Source organism: Vicugna pacos, chromosome 20 (genome assembly GCF_048564905.1).
Source record: "Vicugna pacos chromosome 20, VicPac4, whole genome shotgun sequence".
Lineage (NCBI taxonomy): Eukaryota > Metazoa > Chordata > Mammalia > Artiodactyla > Camelidae > Vicugna > Vicugna pacos.
In genome coordinates, this window is record NC_133006.1 from 4073666 (window position 1) to 4099441 (window position 25776).

A 25776-nucleotide genomic window follows, 5' to 3' on the forward strand; every position below is an offset into this window, starting at 1 on the left:
TAGCCCAGCTCAGCCAGCTCAGCCAGCTCAGCCCAGCCCAGCTCAGCCAGCCCAGCTCAGCCCAGCTGAATCTAGTTCAGCTCATCCTAGCCAGCTCTGCCCAGACTAGCCCAGTGCAGCCCAGCCCAGCCCAGCCCCACCCTCCCACGCAGGCAAGCCCAGCCCAGCCCAGCTCAGCCTAGGAGGGCCCAGACTGCCTGTTTTGCCCTGCTTAGTGTGCCTGGTTTGGCCTCCTCAGTTGAGCCTGGTTTCTCCCAACTCAGCCCAGCTCAGTTCGACTGCACCCAGTCAAGTCAGGTCAGCCTGATTCAGGTCAGGCCAGCCCAGCTGAGCAGGCCCAGGGTGGGCGAGTTCCGAGCTCTGCTCATTTGGACCTGCCTGATCACGCCTATCCATCTAAATTCGCCTAGTCCAGAACAGCCCAGCTCAGCCCCACCTGGCCCCATGGAGGACGGTATTTCCTCTCAGCCCACTTCACCCACCCCAGTCCACCCCCTCAGCTCAGCCCAGCCCTGTTGGCTTAGTCCACCCAGCTCGGCCCAGCTCACCTTGGCTCAGGGCAGCCCAGCTCACTTCAGCTCAGTCCACCAGCCTGGCACAGTCTCACACAGCTGAGGACAGCCCCTCTGAACAGCACGGCCCGGTGGAGGCCAGGACAGTTCATCTCCCTCCAACCATTCAAGCCACAGTTCGTCCAGCCTGGTCCTGCCTGGCCTGCCCTCATCAGGCCCGCTCAGGCCAGCTCAGCTCAGGCCACAGGCTGCAGGCTTAGGCCAGCCTGCCATGTAGCCCCGCACAGAAACTAACCCCTGCTGTTCACCCCCAACCTGGGCTGGCGGCCACTGTCCCGGCTGGCTGCAGGCAGGTCCATGCCCAGAGCCCTGACTGCACCCTGTGTGTGGGTCCTGCCCTGGCTGAGATTCCCAGCCACTTGCTCTTCTCCAGGCTGGCTTCAGGCAGTGTCTTGCTTCCCTGTGTCCCCATGCAGGGAAGGGACCGCTGAGGGCCAAGCAGTGACCAAGAGGCCTGGTCCACACCAGGGGGGCAGTTAAGGCAGCCTCACCTAGCAGGGGCCTGGGCAGCCCACCCTGGCTGCCACTTGGGCCAACCCCAGTGGCTGGGCTACCTGAGGTGCTGGGTTTTCCGTCAGGTGCCTGTGGCTGGCATGGCCCGTCTGCAGGCTCCCTGGACAGACTCCCAGATGAGCTGAGTCATTAGAAACATTGCTGTTATCTTTACGTCTAGAAAATAGGGCCTGGGGGAGGGAGCTCTGCCCCAGTGCTCTCAGCTAAAAACGGGGTGGGAACCCCAGGGGCCTTGGCAGCCCTGGAAGTTCCCTTTTCTCTCTCTGCTCTTGGGAAGCCGATCGAGTGGCAGCGGGGTCTCGGGCTCTGCTCCTCTCTGCCCGGCTCGTGGCCCCTCCCCCTCAGTGCCATGGGCTGACTCGGAGGGCTGTCGGCACGCACGGTGGTCACACGATGGCCTGGGAAGGGAGGGGCGCGGGCACAGCCACCGCTGCTCCCGAGGCAGCTTCGTGGGAAGCGGTCTTGGCTTTTCGTGTGTGAGAAGCCAGGATGGAGGGCAGGGCTTCCTGACCACACACTGTCCTCGTCCCTGTGTCCCACCACCCAGGGGAGTGGGCCAGGGGCTGGCCCAGTGGGGGTGGCTCTGGGCATGAGCGCGGGGGCTATGGGCTCACCTGGGGACGGGCAGGCTCTGGTTCCCCCTGGCTCCTGGCACCCTGCTGCCTACGTACTGGCTTCCCAGTCGGACAGTGTCCTGAAGTGACTGGGCCATGTGGCCCTGAGGGCTGGCAGGGTCCTGTGAGGAGGCTGGATGTGGCTGTGAGCTTGGCCGGTAGCTCAGCAAGACCCTTGTAGCTGCTGGATCCTGGGCCATACATGTCACGTCAGGCTGCAATTGCCCCCAGGGGTGTGGGGACCATGGAGTGGCTTTCACAGAGGTGCCCACGGCATTTGACACTGGTCTGCCGGGGTGGCCGGTCTGCTGTGGACACTCCTTTAACACGCACTGAGCAGACGGCGGGCTGAGTCACTACCAAGCACTAAGCAGACGGCAGGCTGAGTCCCCGTGCTGTTGATGTGCCCTGCAGGCCTGTGTGTCCCCAGAACCCCCGATGGCCCAAGTGCACACGAAGGGGAGGCCATGGCCACTTGCCAGGCTCGCCATCAGCATGGGCTTCTGGGAGGGGACATGCGGTCTTTGAAGAGGGAGATACCAGGACCCCACTCCCTGGACACCCAGGACACCAGGACCCAGGACACCATGGCCAGTCGTCCCCACACAGGGAGGCTGTGCGGAGACAGGTGGGGTCAGGCTGCATCCTTGCAGGAATGTTTGGTCTCCCTTGGGAAGACCCCGGGGTTGCTGTGGGATGGCCAGGGCAGGCCCAGGGTGCAGAACCAGGGCCCTGGTGGGAGCCAGGGCCCAGCCTGACTGCTCTGTCCCAGCACAGATTGTCCTGGTCCATCTGGCCCCACCCTCGGCCTCAGGCTCAGATGCTGTGTGGGAGGGGGAGGGGTAACTGCTGAGTTCCTTGGAAGGACCCAAGGTTGAGAAACCACAGAGCTGGCAGAGCCCCTTCGGGGAGCCTCCTGCCAGGTGGTGCCAGGCCATGCAGCCTGCACTGTGTGAGTGTGTGAAGCTGAGGGCTTGGCCCCTGGCAGCTCCCTGCTCATTCTTCCCAGGCTGTGGGCACTCGAGGCAGAGGCCTCAGTGCCCAGCCAGCCCCTCTCCACCAGCAACTACCCAGGCTTCCCAGGAGGTGCTGGGCTGCAGGTGAGGGGCAGGGAGGGTGTGGGGCACGGGCTCAGGCCAGCAAGTTGTGTGGAGGGAAGGCCAAGCCACAGGTGTTTCTTAGACCCTTCCTGACCAGGACCCTGACTGGGTGGCAACACCAGCCCCTAGACCTCAGACTCAACCAGGGGCTCACTGCTCTTGGTACCCATGGTGGGGATCTGGCCCCGGCGTTCTCCTGGACGGTGAGACCAGCTGAGCCCCTTGTCTGTGGTTGTGACCCCAAATGCAGGCCTGTAGATGCTCTCAGCCCCCTGTGTGGCTCCCTCCGCCCAGAGTGGGCCTGGTCTGGGGCTGGCCTACGGCATCCCAGGCCTCCTGGGAGGCCCTGCTTCTCGGCTGCCACAGGCGTGGCCCCTGCCTCCAGCCCCAGGACTGCCTTCCCAGCGGGCATGCCGCTGTCATGATCCGTGGGAGCTTGCCATTCTGAAGGGTGCAGCGCGGTGTCTCTGGGATCTAATCCAAACCCTCCTGTTGCTGACGAGCTGGAGCATATCTTTGGAAACTCAGGAACCGTTTGGACTTCTCTTTGATCGCATCATGCTTGCTAAGATTCTCTTGGCAATTCCTGGAAATCTGCACGGCAGTCACCTCTAGAAGCCAGCCCCTTGCAAGTTTTGCATTGTGATGACCTTCTCCTGGATCATCCTCAGTCTGTTAACATTGCGTACTGAGCCCTCATTTGACGTAAGTTCTTGGTTTCCATGTGGCAGATTTGCTGGTTATCTACCCTGAATTTTGGAGGCTACTGTGTAAGTTCCCTGGGGCTTCTGTCACAAAGGACCACAAGTATGGTGGCTCTAAACCACAGGAATGGATTCTCACACTCTGGAAGCCAGAATACAGAAACCAAGGTGTTGGCAGGGCCGAGCTTCCAGGCTGGGGTGGAGGGGGGAGTGGTGGTGGTGGATCCCTCCTGCCTCGTCCAGCCCCTTCCAGTGATCGGCTACTGGCCTCACTCCAATCTTCCCTCCATCTTCACATGGCCTTCTGCCCTGTGTCACCTCCACTTGCTACAAGTCATTGGACTTGTAACCCTTCAGAAATCTAGTGTGATCCAATCTTAACATCCTTGACCTAATGACGTTAGCAAAGACCCTGTGTCCAAACGAGTTCATGTTCACAAGTTCTGGATGGACATACCTTCCACCAGGCAGAAGCCATCACCGTGCACCACCAGCCTGGGCTGGTCTGCCTCCTTTCAGCTTCAGAGTTGGCCTTTCAGGTGAGCCTGCTGGGTCCTAACAGGCTCAACCACCAGCCCCCGTGCAGAGGACTGAAGCTCTCCATGTGAGAGTCCGGTCCCCCCCCAACAGGCTTCCCCGTTGCCTGACGGCACCACTCACTGTGGTCCGAGCTCTGAGGGACAACTGGGCTGTCTCTGAGGCTCTCCTGTTCCTTGGGTCTAGTAGTTTGAGCATGAGTACCATTGTTTTCGGTGACGGTTTTGTGACCATGTCAATGTTTAGGGGGAAAGTCTCCCTGAAAACCTTCATCCTTTGCTTTTATTTTTCAAAATTGTCTAAGCTGTAAATGGATCTCAAAGACAGACAGACAAACAAACAAAACCAACCCAGCTGGAATTTTGATGGGGAGTACATTGTATTTCTTAGTCTGTGAGACAAATGGCGCTTTATCACACCATCCTTGACCAGCGTGTCTCTCCAGCCGACCAGTTTTCTTTTATGTCTTTTAATGGAGTTTAACTTTGTTTCACAAAGGTCTTGGGTGCCCTTCGTCAGGATATCCCTTGCGTTGCTGTGAGCTGCGCCTCTCTTTCTGTTACACTTTCTGGTAGGTTTGCTGTCACAGAGGACCATGACTGCTTTTGGTAAATTGGTCTTACATTTGGAAATCGTGCTGCTTTTCTCGTTACTTCTAACAGTTCGTCCGCTGCTTTTGTTTGCTTTTCCTTAGACATGATCATATTGTCTGCAAATAATGCCTGTGTTACGTCTCCTCTTTCAATCTTAACAACCCTGTTTCTTTTTCTTGTCATGTAGCTTTGGCTAGGATGGCCAATAATCTGTTAAATGAGCATTTTCCAAACCTTTTTGACAAAATCCTTATAAGAAAAACATTCTATATTGTCATCCAATACACATTTGTATGTTATATATATGTATAAAACATATATATTGTGTATATTTATTTATGTTACCAAAAAAAATTTTCATGGAAAATATTTACTCTTGTTATGCACAATGCAGAAAATTTCTCCTTGTTTTTCTTTGTTTACTAAAGAAAGCCTGGCTGTAACTCTTTGATTTGAGTTCACAGTCCACAGGTTAGCCAAGTCATGAAGCTGAAAAACCCTGCAAAATACTATGACAGCAGTGACAGGTGCCCTTGCTGCATCCCGGACCCCGTGTGAACACCCCTAAAGGTCGCCCAGTGAGGATGTTTGCTGCAGCTTTATTCCTTCTTTCCTCCATCCTCTTGGGCCAATGAAGTACTTTTTGGTATTCCATTCTGATTTCTCTACTGACTTTTAAGATAAGCCTGTTTGCATTGTGATTTTTGTGACTATAACGTGCACCCTGCAGTTATCACAATGAACCTCATGTTGTCATTAGGGCCTTGAAAAAGTACAGTTCCACTTATCAATTCATTCTTGGTGGTTCTGTCTTGTATTTTGCATCTATACATGTTACACGCCCCACAACATACAGTTACAGTTTTTACTTTCAACAATCGTCTTTTTAAGAAAGCAAGAGAGAAAAGCACATTTTTTTTGCACTTGCATGTTTACCACCCCTGATGCTCCACTTTCCATCCTGTGGACCTGACTTTCACTTTGGTGTCATTTCTTCACAGCACAAAATCTCTCTGTTAGCCTTTCCTTTACCTCAGGTCTCTTGGAAATGCACTCCCTCAGGTTTTGTGTGTCTGAAAATGTCTGTTACATAGTCATTTTAGAAAGATCTTTTCTCTGGATGTAGACTTCTGGGTTGAAACTCCCTCTTCTATTGTTCCCTGGTCACCACTTTTTTTCTGATGAGAAGCCAGTGTCATTTGTCCCTTGTGCGATGCGTCATTTCCTGGCTGCCTGCAAGGCCTCCTCTTGCCTTTGCTTCTCGCTTTCTCCAGGGCTTGCTGAATCAGAACTGCTTTCTCTGATGTGGTTTTCATTTCCCTTAAAACCGGTGTGGCTCCTTTCAAATGTTTCATGGCTATTTGGACAGCTTTTGTGAAACATCTGTTTAATTCTCCTGCCCACTTCTCTACAGGATTGTTTGATTTTTCTAGTTGATTTGCAGGAGTTCTCTGTCTATCCTCAATCTATTTCTGTCAGTTACACATGTCAGCAGGTGAAATTGTGAAAGACGTTGAAATGGACCAAAAAAATCACTCCTGGTGTCTTCAGTGGAAAGCAAGGCATTGTCTTGTGTGCACGTCAAGGCCATCCTGTCCCATGGGGCTCTATGGTTTTCATTGTCTTTGAGCTATTTCCCGACTCTCTAAGCTGCAGAGGGTGGATGGCAACACAAATCCCCTTCTTCGGATGAAGGATCGAGGCTTCTCTGACTCCCATTTAGAAACTGTTTGTAAACTCATTTCAGCACTCTTGATTCGACTGTACAAATGAAGTGCTTTGAATACTGCTTTGGCCGGGCTGTCACACCTTGATTAACGAGTTCAGTACAATTTGGAGATGTGTTCTTTATGTGTCTACAGGAGAGTCACCATCAGGCCGTTTTGAAGCCTAACCTTTAACACGTCACTAATGTCTTCTCCCACATGGATGAACGCACTTACCCTGGGTCTAGGAGGTTCTGTGGCTGGGAGGGCAGGAGACCAGCTGTTGACCAGCAGACCCGAGGCAGCCACCCTGGTCCTCCAGGGCTCTGCTTCAGGGCGCACCCAGGAAAGCTAGCCCTGACCCCACAGACCAGGCTGTTTCTTGCACTGAGCGGCCTCACAGCCCCACGCTGTGCATTCCCAGCTCTTATCCTGATGGTCCTCACATAGCTGTGGGCTGATTTACTTAGTGTCTGCCCTTGCCCTGTTCTCTAACTTCCTTGAGGGCAGAGGCCCCGTCTATCTCGGGCCCCACATGTACTCAGTGTCCAGTGGTGATGGGTGGAGTTGCCACCTGGTAAGCAGCTGTCTGGTAGATAAATGGGTGGCACCTTTGCAGAACTTCCAGGGCTTCTGTCTCTCCCAACACCCCAGGCTGCAGGGATGTGTCTGGCAGCCAGTCCCTGAGGAAAGGAGTGAGAGGAGAGGGCACCCAGGAGCCTCTCACAGGCAGCAAGGGCAGAGGGGCCGAAATCATACACGCAAGTCCTGGCGCCCTCTGCACAGGCAGGGACTGCAGGCTGTCTGGTCCAGGGCCCTGGATTCCCCGGGGTGAGGCTGAGGCAAGGCCCCGCCTCTCGGGGAGGTGTGAGCACAAAGACATATGAGGTCCTTATGCCGTCGGTCTCACGTGTCCCCGCAGCTGGGCCACTCCGGCTGGTGCCAGTCAGGGTGCTGTGAAGGTGCAGTGTCCTGCGGTGGATGTCTGCTTCAGTGAGCGCCAAGTAAAGGCGGGGATGGCAGAATCGCATTCTTCTGCTCGGCTGGGCGTTATTCCGCCGTGTGTAGACATCGTACCGCCTTTATCCATTTTTCTGCCGACAGACCCTTGTGTTGCTTCCGTATGCTGACTCTCGTTCATACAGTTGCTATGTACCTTGGGGTGCGTGTATCTTTTCAAGCTCTTGTTTTTGTTTCCTGCGGATGTGTACGCGGGAGTGGAATTGCTGGACCGTGTGATACTTGTATCTTTAGTTTTCTTGAGGGAATGCCTCACTGTTTTCCCCAGAGGCTGCACCCGCTTGCACTCCTGCGAACAGCGACCAGGGTTCTGTCTACCCCATCTCTTCGCCAGTATTTCTTACCTGCAGTCTTTGTGGTGACATCTCATTTGGTTTTGATTTACATTTCCCTGATGATTAGGAATGTGGGCAGCTTTTCACGTGTCTGTTTTTTCTTTAGTTCCCTCTGTGACCCCCCCATTTTTTTGATGTCATATTTTACTTCTCCCTGTGAACTGCTGTTTAGTGCAGTCACAGTTCATCTTACGTATTTGATCTTTTGATCTTTTGCTTAGTTAGTTGATGACCCTCAGGCTTTAATTTGCCTTTGCTGTAAATTCTTGCGTCTTGCAATAGCCTGTGTGTTCCCCTCCAGGAAGACCTTTGACATGTCTCTGAGGGCTGATGAACTGCTCCAGGGTTTGCTTGCCTGAGAAGTTCTTGTCTCTCCTTCAGGTCTGCACGACAATCTTGCGGGGTGACATCTCCTACCTAGGTTGTAGGTTTTTTCAATTCAGCATTTGTATAGATCATGCCTCTCCCGTCTGGTCTGCAGAGTTTCTGCAGAAAAATCAACTGCTAACTTTGGGGCAGTTCCTTGTACGTGACTCTGTTGTTCTCTTTCTGTCTTCAGAGTTCTCTCTTTATCCTTAACTTTTGCCAATTTAATTGAGACGTGTCTTGGTGTGGGTCTCTCTCGGTTCTGTTTGTTTGGGACTGTGTGATTCCTACGCCTGGAAATGTCTCTCTTTCTTCATGGTTGGTGAGTTTTTGCCATAATTTCATAAAGTACATTTTCAGCTTTTTTCTCCCTCTCTTCTGCTTCTGGGACCCCGATCATGCCAATGTTACGACAGTTGTGTAGTTCCATAGATTCCTCAAAGTGCTCTCAATTTTAAAAGAGTTGTTCTTCCTTTTGTAGTTCTGACTGGGTAATTCCCATGGTTCTGTCTTCCAGGTCACGTGGGGTCTCCGGTGTCACCTAGTCTCCTGTTCGCCCCTTCCAGTGTTTTAAGTTTTAGCTACTGTACCCCTCCGGTGAGTGGTTCTCTTTTCATATTTTCCAGGTCCCTGTAAAGGTTCAAATTGTTTTCATCTGTTCTTTTCCCTAACTTGGTTAGCATTCATATTACTAACGCTCTCAAGCTGCCCACTCCCCAGGGAAGACCTCCGGGCCCATGACGTGTCTCCCTGGCCCGGGTCCCCTCCTCGAGGCTGCGTTCCAAACCGAGTACCTCTCTTCCCACCCTACGTGACTCCTCGTGGACCTTTCTTCAGCGCCTTGGCTGTACAGGAGTCTCTCTGCCAGTCTCCATTTTTCTCCAGTGGGACGTGGTCCACATGTAGATGTAATGTGAATGTGCTCTGTGTCCTTCTACTCCACCGTCTCCGTCTCCTCCTCTCATAACCAACCTGTTCCGTCCACCCCCACCCCCTACCGTCTGACGTAAGACGTGTTAGTGGCGATGCTACATACCTCAGCATACGAGCTGCAGGACACCCAAGACGGAGGTTATTCATCAACGCGAGAAATGATCATCAGCCGAAGTTACGTAAGATGGTCAATGGGAGTTCTGGCCTTTCTTGGAGGAGGGCTGGCAATTTTATATTATATCTGAGATAGTTTCCCTGCATTAGGTGGAAACACAAAGTGTGTTGCTGTCTTTCAATCGGGAAGCTTAACGTGGTCCACGGTGGCCGACAAGCAGTGGGTTGTGCTGTTCTTGTTCTACGTCAGGTTAGCTAAGCCGTGAGCAGCTTTCTTAGCGTTCCCTTCCCTTCGTGTGTCTCTAGGTTAGGGTTGTCCAGAAGAGAAGTTTACACCTGTTGGAGAGCAAACTGAAGGAGCAGTCCCTTGGCTGGGGGGCCCTGCTACAGCCGTGCACGTTGTCTCTGACCTGCACCCTCACGCTGTCAGTGTGGAGAAGCTGCTCCTCCGGCGCCCGCCGGCCTCCACAGGGCGTCCAGCCCTGGGCCAGTCAGGTGTGCAGCTCCATCCTGCTGCCACCGGTTTCTTCCACAGGGAGAGACACAGGCTCCAGGTCTTCCTGAAGGCTTTCAGATTTTACTTCATGGGTTGGATTTCTCCTGCTTAAAAGGCTTTTTTTTTTACTGTGGTAAAAGAATAGGATTTGCCCCTAAGAAAGTGTGGCATGTTAACCCTTTCTCCGGGTTTTGGGGACAGTAGATACATTCATAAAGTGCAATCACGACCACCTGTGTCTCCATAGCTCTCCCCGTCTTTACATGTGAAACCCTATGCCCGTACACAATAACCCCCCGTTCTCCCCCGGCTGCAGCCACTTCTGTATTTTCTCTTTCTGTGAATGCGGCCACTCCTAATCGCTCACACAAGTGGAATCGCACACGATTCACCGTCTTGCCCCAGGCTCACGGTACGCGTTCCGGTGTCCTCCAGGTGCCCCCGTGCTGTCACACACGTCACAATATTCTTCTTTCTTCAGCGGCAGTACCGTTCCATTGTATGCTCAGCCCACATCGTGCTCATCTGTCCATCCACGGAAGGACACTCGAGTTCCTGCCTCGTGGTAGGTATTGTCAACGGAGTTGCTGTGAAATGGGTGTTCAAGGGCCTCTTTAAGACCTGTTGTATGTTCGCTCGGGTTTATTCTAAGCAGTGAGATTGCTGCAAGTGTGGTAGTTGTGTCTGAAATTTCTTTGAGGGGCTTCCAAACTGTTTTGCACGACGGTAATGCCATTTTATGTTCTCACCAACAGTGCACAAGGGTTTCTTTCCTCCACATCCACGGACACCGCACACGGACAGCAATCCAGGTATCCAAAGCTCAGACTGACAGATGTTCCCCTTGGAGTGCGGGAGGAGGGGGGACCTGGTGGGGGCCCAGGAGCGCAGTGGGGTGGCAGCCCAGGGTGTGTGTGTGTGTGTGTGTGTGTGTGTGTGTGTGTGTTAGATGTGGATGGGGGTGCGGGTAGGAGAGCTGAGACACTGACAGGAGTGTGTCGGAGGTCTTGCCCGGGGCAGGGCCCCTAGGGGTCAGGAGCAGCAGGAGGCTGACCTCAGGCTCACACCGGGGCTGACACAGGGGCTCAAGGGAAGGCGTCGGCCACTTCGCTTCCAGGGGCCCAGGAGGGGTTGTGCATGGGGGACGCGCTGTGGCCTGGTGTTGCCCCAGGGTCAGGACGGGGTCCTCAGGCCTGGTGGGAGGCAGCTGTCCTGGGACTGGTGCTCCTCAAGGACCCGTGGGGCCAGCCGGTATCGACCGTCCTGGTGTCCCCATGGGAATGTCTGGCTGGAGGCAGATCCGTGGTCCAGGGGATGGAGGTGAGGGGTAGGGCCTGGGGCCGGGCAGGCTGCAGGGACGATTGGCAGGTTCAGCCTGTTGGTTAGGTGTTCCGTGTGACAGAAATTGCGAGTGGGGGAGACCCCCAGGATGGTTTCCGGAGCCCTGATAGAGCCCTCGAGGCAGAGGGTGCCCGGTGTCCTCACGCCTGGCAGGGTCCCTGAGGGCCGGCAATGCTCCTGGACCCGGCTGCCCGCCCCATGGCCTCACCGTCTTTGCTGTACAGCCCACTGGAGCGAGCTGTCCCTTTCCTGCATAAAACTCTCTGTCTTCCTCTGTCTCTCTGTCTTTCTGTCTGTCTGTCCCCACAGGAAGCTGGAATGGCCCTTTCCAATGGCCCTAGGGTGCTGTGGCTTTACTGACAGAGACACAGTGCTGGTCCCAGCTCCCCTCCAGGAGCCTGTCCTGCTGGCCTCCCCTGGGGCCATGGAGCCACAGACTCGGCACATTGATCTCGCCCCCTCTGCCCTGACACACGGAAAGGCTCACGCAGACCCCTGGACAATGTCCAGCCACCCGGGGCCGCGTCCCGTGGGTGACTGAGCTCTCCTGAAGCGCTGGCCTGGACCGCCCAGCAGAGCCAACCCCGACCAGGTGCTGGCCTCCGTTTCCTGGAGGGTTTCCTGCGAAGGGCAGACAGCTGTGGCTCCTGTGTCTGCCCTCTGGGGAGTGCTGTGTCTCCTATAACCCGGGACCTGAGACTGTTCCTTTGAGATGGAACCGCCAGGAGGGACTGGAGCTCAGGGTCTGGCCTCCCGGGAGGACCGAGTCCTGACTCCGTCCCTGCAGCCTTGGCAGCCGGTGGGCACAGTGGCCTTCACGCTCCTTGACCTGGGACGTGCTGCTCCAGGACGGGAGACAATCATTTCTCTGGTTCCAACCCGACTGTGGAGCATGTTACAGCAGCCGTGCTGACCAGGCGTCCGACCCCTGGGACTTGCTGCTGACTCCACGCCCCCAGGGAACCCCAGGGATGGGTGTGGTGGGGGGAGAGCTGGGGCCTGGGGCTGGACGAGTGTGGAGGGCGGCCAGGCTGTGGAGTCACCAGGGGAGGGGCCGCAGCACAGACCGGTTCCCAGGGAACTATGGAATGGTAAAGGATGCTTTATTGTCTAAAGAACCCAAAACATGCCAAGCCAGAGTCTCCCAACAAAAACCCAAACCAAAGAGAAACAGCGCAGAAAGTTCATGGGCTCCAGAAGTTTAGAAAGGATGCACAGCTTCCCAAGCCAGGCCTGGCGTGACCTCTGGCTGTAGCACGCCCCCCCCTCCCCTGCCACCACCCGGCAGTGGGGCCTGCCCCTCCCCATCCAGGGACAAGACAGGAGAGGCCCAGGGGTCTCGGGCCGGGACGCCAGGGTGTCGGGCTCCCTCCTCCCGGGGCTCGCCTCTCACCCCACTGCCCAGTGCAGGGGAGCTGCTGCTGAAGGTGACTCAGGCCGCTGGCCACAGGACAGGCTGGCTGCGGCCACTGCCCTGTTTTGCCAGTGTCCCTCTTGCTCTGTCCAGCGATGCTGTGTCCTGCCCGTGGGGGACCCGGTCACCAGTCCCGTCTCTGGGAAGCTGGAGTGGGGAGACCTCACCCCCTTCCTGGCAGGCCTGGCTCCTGTAGGGGCCATGGGCCCTGGCCCTTCTCAGAGCTGAGTACTGGGCTGACCGTTGGTGGCGCATCCAGAAGCTTCCCTGCTGCAAGAGGTCGGCCGGTGCAGCACTGTTCCACCAAACATCTCACACAGTGTGCCTCCTTTTTGGAACGGTCCTTGGTCACCAGGCCTGATGATGTCCACAGAGAGCGGGCCGTGCCCACTGCCCCGGGATGCCAGCTTCCTGCTCATCCAGACGAACCCCAGGGTGCCCCGGGCACTCCTGGTGAGGACAGGCAGACCCCTCAGCTCAGGTTGGTGGTTGCACCTGATGGTGGGCAGGGTGCTGGGTGTAGTCAGTGGTTGTGTCTTTCTTTCCCCCAAACACAACCATCTAGTCAGAGTTCCAGAAGGAGAAGGGGAGGGAGAGAATGGAGGCCATTATTTGAGGTTATAATATTTCAAATATTTGTGCAATAACACTTAAGAATTGTACAGAATTCTATTTAGAGACTATCATTTGGTTTTGTTGGACTTAAGATTCTTGGTTGAGAGTTTTTACTTTCATTTTTATTAATTTATTTTATTCATTTTATTAATGCCATGTATCACATTTATTATTTTGCACATAGTGGATGACCCTTGTACCACTGGAATAAATCCAATGTGCTCATGGTGTATGATCATTTTAATGTACTGATGAATTCAGTTTGCCAATATTTTGTTGAGGATTTTTGAGTCTATGTTTAACAGGATCTTGGTCTATAATTTTCTTTTCTTGTCTGCTTTTGGTATCAAAATAATGCTGGCCTCATAAAATAAATTGGGAAGTGCTCCCACCTCTTCTACTTCTTAGAAGAGTTTGTAAAGGCTTGATAGGAATTCTTCTTTAACTGTTTTGTAGAATTCAACAGTGAAGTCATTTGGTCCTGGACTTTTCTTTGTTATGAGGTTTTTGATTATTAATTAAATCTTCTTGCTACTATTTGATCTGTTCAAATTTTCTATTTGTTCATGATTCAGTCAGGTAGTTTGTACATTGCTAAGAATTTACCCTTTTCTACTAGGTTATTAACTTGCTGGTGTATAATTCTTTATAGCAGCTTTTTAATGATCCTTAGTATTTCTGTGACATCAGTTGTGATATCTGATTTTATTACTGATTTGTATAATTTATTTCATCTTTCTTTTTTTCTTAACGTGTAGAAGTTTAATACGAAGTCCAGGAGAACAGGTTCTTCTTTAGTTCAAGGATATATTTTCAATGTGTAGAAGAATGCTTGGTACCTAGTAGATTACATATAATAAATATACACATCATATATTATACAAATGTTTACTATAAAAAAGAGAAACTGAGTGAGTTCTAACTCAGATGATAATTATCTTTTCTGCAAAGCAAGCTATGCAAGCTATATTAATAGGTGTATTGTAGAGTCTTGGGTTAGAGATCTGAAAATATTAAAACAATATGTTTATCAATATCCCCAACTGGAAGAAAGGCACAGTAGCTTCGATCTCTATTGCCAGCTAACGTCTAGCCCATGGTAGTGGCTCTCACAATATTTGCTGAAGGTACAGTCATGGAAAGAAACTGGAGCACGACTATTTATATTCCCATTTATTCTTGTCCTATTTAATCTATTCTCTATAGTACAGAGTGATCTTTTCAATTGTAATTCTTATTTTATTTCCTCACTTAAAACTATTTCATTATTTCTCACTTTTCTTAAGCAAAGGCAGTACACAGTCAGATTGCTGACAAGAACCTACATCGTCTGGCTTTTATGTGTCTTGCTTAAATTATCTCCTTCCATACTCAACATTTTATTTATTTTATTTATTGTGTCCTCTTTCTTTTCTTCTTGGTGGGCCTGGCCAGCGGTTTGTCAATTTTGTTTACTCTTTCAAAAAACCAGCTCCTGGTTTGATTAATGTTTTCTATTTTTTAATCTGTTTTCTTTCTTTCCTCCCTGATAGTTATTCATTTTCTCTGCTGACTTTGGGTTTTGTTTGATTGTTCTTTTTCTAATTCTTTGAGGTGGTGGGTTTGAGCTTGTTCTTGTTTTTTGTGTAAGAACCCTATTGCTATGAACTTCACCTTAGGGCTGATTTTGCTGCATCCAATGCAATTTTAGTGGTTGTGTTTTCATTCTCATTTATCTCAAGGTATTTTTTTAAATTTCCTTTTTGATTTCATCATTGACTTAATTTTTTTTTTTTAGTAACATGTTGTTTAGTCTCCATGTAGTCTTTTTTCCCCTCGTTTTTCATTCTGTGGTTGATTTTTATTTTCATGCCATTGTGGTCAGAAAATATGCTTGAAATAATTTCTATCCTCTTAAATTTATTGAGGCTTCTTTTGTGTCCAAGTATGTGATCTATCCCAGAGAATGTTCCATGTGCATTTGAAAAGAATGTGTATTTTGTTTTGGGAGGATGTAATGTCCTGAAAATATCAATTTAGTCTAACTGCTCTATTGTGTAATTTAATATCTCAATTGCCTTATTGATTTTATGTCAGGAATACCTGTCCAATGATGTGAATGGGGTGTTAAAGTCTCCTACTGTCATTGCATTCCCATCAATTTCTCCCTGTTTGTCTGTTAGTTATCTGTTTTATACATTTCGGTGTTCCTATATTGGGTGCAAATATGTTAATAAGTGTAATATCTTCATTTTGTATTGCTCCTTTGATCATTATATAATGTCCTTTATCTTTTTTATGGACTTTGTTTTAAAGTCTTTCTTGTCTGATATGAGTATTGCTACCCTCACTTTCTTGTCTTTTCCATTTTGCATGAAACACCTTTTTCCATTCTCCCACTTTCACTCTATGAATGTCCTTTAAAGTAGGTCTCTTGTAGGGAGCACGTTGTTAGTTCTTGTTTCATTACCCAGTCTGCCATTCTGTGTCTTTTGATTGGAACATTTAGTCCATTGACATTTACAGTGATGATTGATAGACGTGTGCTCAACTCAGTATTTTAGAATAATGCTGATAGTCATCTTTAAAAATCATATTGGACTTTTACTAAAATTTTATTAAACTTGTTTTGTAAGTTCTTGTTATATGAATAAATGGTTTCATTCTTCTCTTTCCCCTCCAGTTAAGGGAACAATTATTTTGACATAAATACACTGAATAACTAACCAGCCAATCAATTTAAAAAAAGAAGAAAGAGGAGACAAGACCAAAGACTTGGGGAAAGAAAGGACTATAGTTACATTCACAGAAGAATGCAAGTAAGAGCAAGCTCTGTCGCCCACTTTATTTCTTCTTCCCCTTGTCTCCCGTGAGGAAAAGGAAAATACAGATGCTGCCATAATGTTCAAGCCTTTCAAAGATCTAATCAGTTTGATATTTTCTGAAATAAAAATTTTAATGGGAAAAGTAAATTATTTTGTATTATAAAGAAGGCAACTTTGAAAACCATTTATATACTAATTAGAACTATAATGATTTTTCTATAATAACAAATATGTGATGAAAATTTTATTTCTCGAAGGATTGTCTAAGAATATCAGTAAGAAGTTAGTTTAGAAGCAACAGTCAATTAAGACTCTTACTTTGGATAGAAAAATAAACATAAAAAGCATTTTGCATAGCTATCTCTTTTGAAATAAAACTAAAGACAGATGATTGTGAGAAAAAAAAAGAAATACCTCTGCAGAGATTTTCACTTTTCTCTGATTTAGAATATAGCACCAAGAAATGAGGATGACACGGTTTTTCTGCTACCAGATTAAGTCCATTTTTCCTACATATATTTAACCCACAACCCTCTCCCAACTTTTTTTTTTTAATACTAATTGTTTCCCTAGGTTCTCATCTATTTTTGATCCACCTGCAGGCTACAGTTGAATTTGTATTCCATATGGGGGAAACCCCATTCAGAATAACAGTTCACACATCATTAGACAATGGAGGCAGTGGGAAAACATATGCAAAACTTTAAAAACTCTCAACCAAGAATCTTAAATCCAACAAAACCATATTTCAAAAATAAAAAAAAATTAATACATCCAAACTTATAAAACGAACAAAAAGTAGAATTGATTGCTAGCAGACTTATCTTAAAAGAAATGCTAATAGAAGTGCTTCAGTCTAAAAGCAAGTGACCTCAGAAACTACTGTTAGAAATCTTGGAAGAGTTTGGAAAGCATGAACGATACCAAAGTCCTGTGGGAAAATAAATAAAACTGCTAATTTAAAAAGAGGAAAGGGGAACTCGGTGGAGCCCGGGAGCCCGGGAGCCCGGGAGGGAGGCAGGCGGTGGCGCCTGTGAGCAGCAAGCGCGCGGCGGCGGCGGCGGCGGCCGCCTCGGCGCGGGTGAGAGCGAGAACCGAGCGGCCGGGGGCTCCGGTCCCCGCTGCCGGGCGGTGATCGGCCGGGCTTGCCGCGCCCGCCCGTGACCTCCGCCTCCGCCTCGCCGCTTCCCCTCGTCCGAGCGGCCGCTTGTCTGCCCGCTAGCCGGCTCCAGGACGGCGGGGAGCGCGGCGCAGTCCGCAGACGCGGTGGGGGGAGGCGAGGAGAGACGGGGGGCGGGGGGGGGGTCTCCCAGCATCTTCGCGGTGCCCAAGGACGACCCAGAAGGGGAGCGGCCGGGATGGTGCGTCCGTGGCCCCGCGAGGAAGAGGCGTGCGACCTGGTCTTCACCAAGATGAGGGGCGGCCGCCCTGGCCGCCCAGATTGATGAACTCCCAGAGGGAGCTGTGAGGCCTCCGGCAAATAAGTATCCTCTTACTTTTTTGGCACCCATGAAACTCCATTTTTAGATCCCAAAGACCTTTTCCCTTATAAGAAAAACAAAGGCAAGTTTGGAAAGTCAAACAAATGGAAAGGGCTTAATGAGGGGTTATGGGAAATAGAAAATAGCCCAGGAGTAGAGTTTCCTGCACACCAGGCAGTTCAGCACCAAAGCTCCTCAGAAACTGAGGAGAAGGCGGGATCCTGCAGATGCAGGCCTTGAGGAAGAAGGTGATAGAGTAGAAGAAGATGGACAAGGCAAAAGAAAGAGTGAAAAACCAGGGTCAAAACAGAAGAAGTCATATACTTCAAAGAAATTCTCTAAACAATCCTGGAAATATCCAGCATATGAAGATGACAAGGACTGCAAAGAAGAAAATAAAAGCAGCTCTGAGGGTGGAGATGCTGGCAATGACACAATAAACACTTTAGACTTGCAGAAAACCAGTGAAGGGGCCTAACTACCACAAGGAATGCTGCATGTAAAGAAAACCACAAGAAGGTTATACGTTTGGTTGTCTAATATTCTTGGATTTGCTATGAAGCAACACATAGTCTTTGTTGTTATTGACAGAACCCCAGTTTGTATGTCATTATTCACATTCCTCTCCGTTGTGTTTAGGGGAAAGACATTTTAGCCTTTTTTAAAAGTTATTGATTTAATTTCATATTATTTGGTTGCATGAAGTTGCCCTTAACTATTAAGTATTATCAAGAGTTTTGCACAAGCTTGTACATGTCTAGGACTCTTTATCAAGGCAGTTACATTCATCAGCCCTGCCTTTATCCCGCCATCACCAAACACTCAGTTAAATACAAATTAGCATTTTTTTGAAATGACCACTCAACATCATGCTTAAGGGATTTCTTCTCTGTGACAGAACCCAGGAACCAATTCCTAGATATATAACATTGGCATATTGAAGATAAACTTAAAATTGTCCTTCAGTTTTGAGGCCATGTATAAAGTTTAATCATACTGTAAAATATCTACTCCGTATTAGAAATAGCTAGTTGACCGCTCACACTTCTCCAAACTCATGTCGTTACACACACAGACTCAGTTTCTGTATGTGAAGTTAGTGAGTCATTTTGTGTTACTCCAAAATAAAGGCGATGATTTTTTTTCCCCATGCCAAGACAAGCTGAGCTAATCACTCAAGGTGGATACTTTACATTTTAAACTGGAATCAGCAGTAGCCCTATGGGAAATCAGACGGAGCGTTGACTTTTAAAATAGACTTTTAAATGAACTGTTTTCTTTTGGAATTAGAGTTAGAATAGTTAATATTCACCCACAAACCATTATTCTGTGTACATTATTGTTGCTATTGTGGTAATAGAGAATTTTACTTATTTTTATGCCAGTTTATATTGTGAGAACACGTTTAGTCAGTTTGGGTTTTATCAGTCCTGTCATGCTTGTCCTTGGATTATCTTTCATGTATTCGAGGTTTGTAGTTGAAAAGTTTGCTGTAATAAAACAAAATCAAAAACAAACAAAAAGTATTGCTTTTACAGAATAAATTTATTGGAATGTGTACTGGGAGTAAGATTCGAGGCTGTAAACAACTTAGTTAGTGTAATTTGGCTTCATATATGTCATGCGAGGTATTAATGTATTCCATATATTAAAGCAAAAAATTGCTAACAGAAAGTTTACAATAGAAAATAAATAAATCAATAAGTAAATAAAGGACAGAGATTTCCGGTCAAGATGGTGGAATAGTAGGACCACCAGCTCACCTGCCCTCACAACTACAACAAAAGCACAACTGACCACTAGACAGCCATGGGGGAAGAAAAAGACTAAAACCTAGCAAAAAACCCTCTTCAACTGGAAGCATAAAGAGGGACTCTTAGTGGGATGGTCGGAGGGGTGTGCTCATGAGACAAGCAGGCCCCATAGCCCCTGAATAGTCTGCCCATGAGCTGAAGAATAATTAAGTTACAGAGGCCCTTCCACAGGAGTGAGAGTTCTGAGCCCCACGTAAGGCTCCCCAGCCCAGGGTTTTGGCATTGGAAGACGGAAACACCAGAATATCTGGTTTTCAAGGCTAGCAGAGCTTATCTCCAGGAGCTCCACAGGTTGGGGAAAAAAGAGACTTCACTCTCTTGAGACACGAACAAAGAATTTCACATGGACCATGTCCAAGGGCACAGGCAGTGACTTCGCAGGAAACTGGGCCAGACCTGCCTGCTCAATTTGAAAGGTCTTCTGAGGAGAAGAGGGGTGGCGATGGCTCACCTTGGGGACACAAAAGCTGGTGGCAGATATCTGGGGAGTGTTCAACTACATGGATTTTCTAGGAGCCTGACATCTTGCTTAAATCATTAACACCAAGACCTAGCCCCAACCAACAGCTGGAAGGCTTAAGTGTTGGGAAGCCTCAGGCCCAACAACAACCTGGGTAGGAACTCAGCCCCACCTATCAGCAGTCTTCCTGAGTGCACAGCCACCTTTAGACATGCAACTAAGCATGGCCCTATCCATCCAAAAGCCAGACCTAAACTCCACCTAGCAGTGAGCAGACGCCATGTCCTCCTGCCAGGAAACCTACAGAAGCTGCAGTTCAGCTTTATCCACCAGGGAACAGATACCAGAAATAAGAAAACAACAATCCCAAATTTGTGGGAGAAATCTGCAAACACAAGCCAGACTCTACCTAGGGGCCAGCTGGACCCTGGTCCTTGGATGACAAGAGAGACGTGTACTGCTGGGATGCATAGGGTGTCTCCCCAAAAGGGCCACTTCTCCAAGGTCAAGAAATGAAACTGACTTACCTAAAAATACAAATAGAAAGTTAGACAATATGAGGCAGCAGAGGAATACTTCCCAGGCCAAGGCACAAGATAAGATCCCAGAAGAAAAAATAAATGTTAAAGAGACAGGCAATCTAGCCAAGTAAGAGTTTAGAATAATGATGGAGAAGATGTTCAGGGAACTCAGGAGGAGTATAGATACACAGAGGGTAGTTTTTAGTAAAGAGTTAGAAAACATAAAGAATATCCAAACAGAGTTGAAGAATACAACTGCTGAAGTGAAAAACAGACTAGAAGGAACCAAGAAAAGACTAAAAGTGAGGGAGAAGAGCAGATCAATAAGCTACAATACAGATTAGTGGAAATCACTACAACAGAACAGAACAAAAAAAAAAAGAGAGAGAGAGAGAGAAAGAAAAAGTGAATAGTTTAAGAGAACTCTGGGACAACATGAAGTACACTAATATTTACATTATAGGGGTACCAGGAAAAGAAGAGAGAAAGGACCTGAGAAAATATATGATGAGATAATAGCTGAAAACTTCTCTAACTTGTGGGGAGAAAATGTCACCCAGGCCCAGGAAGCTCAGAGAATTCCACACAAGATTAACCCAAATTGACGTAGATTAAGGATAAGGAGAAAATACTATACTCAGCAAGAGAAAAGCAACACATAACATACAAGGGAACTACCTGAAGGTTCTCAGCTGATTACTCAAGCAGAAACTCTGCAGGCTGGAAGGAAGTGGTGTGATACATTTAAAATGATGAAAGGGAAAAACTTGCAACCAAGAGTGCTCTATCCAGCAAGGCTCTCCTACAGATTTGATGGAGAAATCAAAATTGAATCAGTAATTTAAAAACTCCCAACAAACAGACGTCCAGGACCGATGACTTCACAGGTGAATTCTACCAAATATTTAGGGAAGAAGTAACTCCTATCCCTCTGAAACTATTCCAAAAAATTGCAGAGGAAGGAGCACTTCCAAACCCGTTCCATGAGGTAAACATCACCCTTACAACAAAACCAAATATATCACGCACACAAAAAGAAAATTGCAGGCCAATATCACTTATGAATATAAATTTAAAAATGCTCAACAAAATGCTGGCAAACTGATACCAGCAATGCATTAAAAGCATCCTACCCCATGGTCAAATAGGGTTTATCCTGGGGGTGCAAGGAGTTTTCCTCACATTAATCAATGTGACACACCATGTAAACAAAGTGACGAACAGAAAACATATGATCATTTCAATAGACGTGGAAAAAGCATTTGATAAAATTCAACATCAATTTATGATGAAAACTCTCCAGAAAGTGGGCATAGAGGTAGTATACCCCAATATAATAAAGGCCATATATGACAGACCCATAGCTAACATCATAATGGTCAAAAGCTGAAAGTGTTCCCTCTAAGGTCAGGAAAAAGACAACGATGCTCACTCTTGCCACTTTTATTCAACATAGTTTTGGAAGTCCTAGCCATAGCAATCAGAGGAGAAAAAGAAATAAAAGGAATCCAGATCTAAAAAAGAAAAGAAAAGAAAAGAAAACTGTCACTGTTCAAGGATGACATGATACTATGCATGGAAGACCTTAAAGAAGCAACCAGAAAACTACTAGAGCTCATCAATGAATTTGGTAAAGGTGCAGGATACAAAATTAATATACAGAAATCAGTCGCATTTTTATATACTAACAAGACAGCAGAAAAAGAAATTAAGGAAACAATCCTATTTATCATCACACCAAAAAGAATGAAATACCTAGGAATAAGCCTATCCAAGGAGGCATAGTTCTGACAACTATAAGACACTGATGAAAGAAATTGAAGATGACATAAAAAGATGAAAAGATATACAGTGTTCTTGGATTGGAAGAATGAATATTGCTAACATAAGCATACTACCCAAGGCAATATATAGATTCAATGCAATCACTATCATATTATGAATGACATTTTTCACACAGTTGGAGCAAAAATGTTCAAAATTGTCTGGAAACACAGATGACTCCGAATAGCCAAAACAGTCTTGAAAAAGGAGAACGGAGCTGGAGAAATTATGCTCTTTGACTTCAAACTATATTACGAAGCTACAGTAATCAAAACAGTATGGTACTGGCACAAAACAGACACATAGATCAGTGGAACAAGATAGAAAGTCCAGAAATAAACCCACGCACCTATGGTCAATTAATCTATGACAAAGGAGGCAAGAATATACAATGGAGAAAAGACAGTCTCTTCAATAAGTGGTGCTGGGAAAGCTGGACAGCTGCATGTAAAAGACTGAAATTAGAACATTCCCTAACCATGTACAAAAATAAACTCAAAATGGATTAAAGACTTAAATTGGAGACCAGATACTAAAAATTTGCCAGAGAAAAACGTAGGCAGAACACTCTTTGACATAAGTCACAGCAATAGTTTTTTAGAATCAGATTCTAGAGGAATGGACATAAAAGGAAAAATAAACAAATAACATCTAATTAAACTTAAAAGCTTTTGCACATTTAAGGATACCATCAACAAAATGAAAAAAGACCCACAGAATGGGAGAAGATATTTGTGACAAGGGACTAATTTTCAGATATGCAAACAGGTCATACACCTTAATATCAAAAAAAGAAGCAAGCCAATGAAAAAATGAGTAGAAGACCTAAATAGACATCTCTCCACAGAAGACACACAGATGGCCATACAAATGGTTGAGCATGAAAAGATGCTCAGCATCACTAACTGTTAGAGAAAGACAAATCAATACTACAATGAGATATCACTTCACACCAGTCACAATGGCCATCATTAAAAAGTCCACAAGTGATAAATGCTGGAGAGGGTGTGGAGAAAAAGGAACCCTCTTACACTGCTGATGGAAATGTAAATTGGTGCAGCCAGTATGGAGGACAGTGTGAAGCTTCCTCAAAAAACTAACAATAGACTTACTATAGAATCCAGCAATCTCACTTTTGGACTTACAGCTGGAGGAAAATACAACCTGAAAAGACACATGCTCCCCAGTGTTCACAGCAGCTCTATTTACTATAGCCCCAACACGGGAACAACCCCAATGTCCATCAACAGATGACTGGATAAAGAAGATGTGATTATATATGTATTACACACACACGCACACACAATGGAAAACTACTCAGACATAAACAGTGATTAATGCCACTTGCAGCAATATGAATGGACTTGGAGATTGTCATTCTAAGTGAAGGAAATCAGAATGGGGAAGAAAAACACCACATGTGATACTGCTTATATGTGAAAGCAAAATGAAAAACAAAAAATAAAAAGACACAAATGAACTTATCTACAAAATAGAAACAGATTCACAGATACAGAGAAACAAATACTTATGGTTATCAGGGGATAAAGGGTTGGGAAGGGAAAAATTGGGAATTCAAAATGTGCACCCCTTTGGCAGTGACAGAATGTTAGCTGTCTTGATTGTATCGTTAGTTTCACTGCTATATATTTATCAATATGCATCAAATTGTACATCTGAAATATGTATAGTTTACTGTATAGTAGCCATACCACAATAAAGGTGGTTAAAAAGTAAAAATAGGGAAAAAATTAAAAAGTAAAAGCAAGTGACAATAATTCAGGCCATAAAAGGAAAGAGTGCCAATAAAATTAAACATGCATGTAATTACAAAATGCCATCTAATTGCATATTTCTTCTTCTTACTTCTCCTGATTTCAAAACTAAATTGCCTAAAATGATAGGCACATAATTGCATTAATAATTCTGTAGTATATTTGACAACAAGACGAAGGAGATGGGTGGGGGAAAACTGGATGGGAGTAAGAAAACAAAATCAGTTGTTAACATAGATCCACAGGGATAACTGAAGAGAATCAGAATGGGGGGATAAGAACTTTAATATAACAAACTCTACAAAACTAACTTGGCTTCATTTATTCTCTCAGCATTATTGAAAGATACATGAGGAAAACTGGACAGCTACATGTTAAATAATAAAATTAGAACATTCTCTAACACCATATACAAAAATAAACTCAAACTGGGTTACAGACCTAAGTGTAAGACTTTTCAAAAGGAAAACATAGGCAGAACACTCTTTCACACAAATCACAACACTATTTTTTGGATCTGTCTCCTAAATCAAAGGAAATAAGAGTAAAAATAAACAAATGAGACCTAATTATTCTTAAAAGCTTTTGTACAGTGAAGGAAACCACCTGCAACATAAAAAGGCAAGCTACACAATGGGAGACAATGTCTGCAAGTGATGTGACTGGTAAGGGTGTAGTACCCAAAATATGTAAAGAGCTCATATGATTCAACATCAAAAGCAAGAAAACAACCTAATTAAAAAATAGGCAGAAGAACTGAATAAACATTTTTTCCCAAGGAATACATACAGATGGTGAATAGGCACATGAAAATAAGCTGAAACATCAATAATCCTCACATAAATGCAAATAAAAACCACAGTGAGACATTACTTCACACCTGTCAGAATGCTTATCATCGAAAAGAACAAATAACAAATGTTGGCAAGGATGTGGAGACAAGGGAACCCTCATATGCTGTTGGTGAGAATCAAAATTGTTGCAGCCACTGTGGAAAACAGTATGGAGGGTTCTCAAGAAAACCAAAAATAGAATTATCATATGAGCCAGCAATTCCACTCTTGGATATATATCAAAAATAAACAAACCAACATAATATGAAAAAGTACAGTTACCAATGTTCATAGCAGTATTATTTACATTTACCATGATATGGAAGCCACCTAAGTGCCTATCAACAGATAAATGGATAAAGAAGACGTATGTATCTTTACATATATGTATATCGAAATAATATGTATGTGTGTGTCTCTCTGTGTGTATACACACACACACACACACACACACACATTACAATGGAATACTACTCAGCCATAAAAAGAATGACATTTTTATCATTTGCAGCAATGTGGAAAAACTTGGAGGGCATTATGCTAAATGAAATAAGTCAGATAAAGAAAGAGAATTATTGTATTATAACACCTACGTGTAGAATCTAAAAAATACAACAAACTAGTGAACATACCACAAAAAGAAGCATAATTACAGATATAGAGAGCAAACGAGTGGTATCAGTGGGGAGAAGGAAGGTGGGAGGGGGAAATACAGGGGCAGAGAACTAAGAGGTACAAATTATTAGGTGTAAAATAAGTTACAAAAATATACTGTACAACACAGGAAATATAGCCAATATATTACAATAACTATAAATGCAGTGTGACCTATAAGAGTTATGAATGATTATATTGTACTCTTGTAACTTATATAATAAAAATGATACATGATTATTATTTTAGTTGGTTTGGACTATTGTAACAAATTGCCATAGACTGAGTTACCTAAAAGCCAAATACTTATTTCTCATAGTTCAGGGGACAAAGAAGTCCAAAATTAAAATGCTAGTATATCTGGTGTCTAGTGAGAGCCTGCTTCCTGGTTTGCAGATGGAAATCTCATTGTATCTTCACACGGCAGAAAACGGAGAAAAAGTAAGCAAGCTCTTTTGTGTCTCTTATATTAATTCAGTCATGAGGACTCCATCCTCAAAATCTAATTACCTCCAAAATGCCTCATATCCAAATATCATCACATTGAGGATTAAGATTTCAACACGTGAATTGGGGGGGTGGGGTGGATAAAATCATTCAATCTATAGCAAGTATATAAATTAATAATTTTAAGAAT

At 46.3% G+C, this 25776-nt stretch overlaps 1 protein-coding gene, 1 long non-coding RNA gene and 1 pseudogene across 2 annotated transcripts in view; 2 read left to right on the forward strand and 1 right to left on the reverse strand.

Moving 5' to 3' along the window:
* LOC140685452 (uncharacterized) overlaps positions 1-25776 on the reverse strand; it is a 165823-nt gene that overhangs the window by 75610 nt on the left and 64437 nt on the right. The gene's annotated exons all lie outside the window — the stretch shown is intronic.
* LOC140687657 (uncharacterized) lies at positions 12076-15924 on the forward strand. The gene is made up of 2 exons (XR_012062074.1): positions 12076-12839; positions 15636-15924. It is a non-coding gene; the product is annotated as an uncharacterized lncRNA (long non-coding RNA).
* Positions 17136-17736, forward strand: LOC102535084 (hepatoma-derived growth factor-related protein 3 pseudogene; annotated as a pseudogene).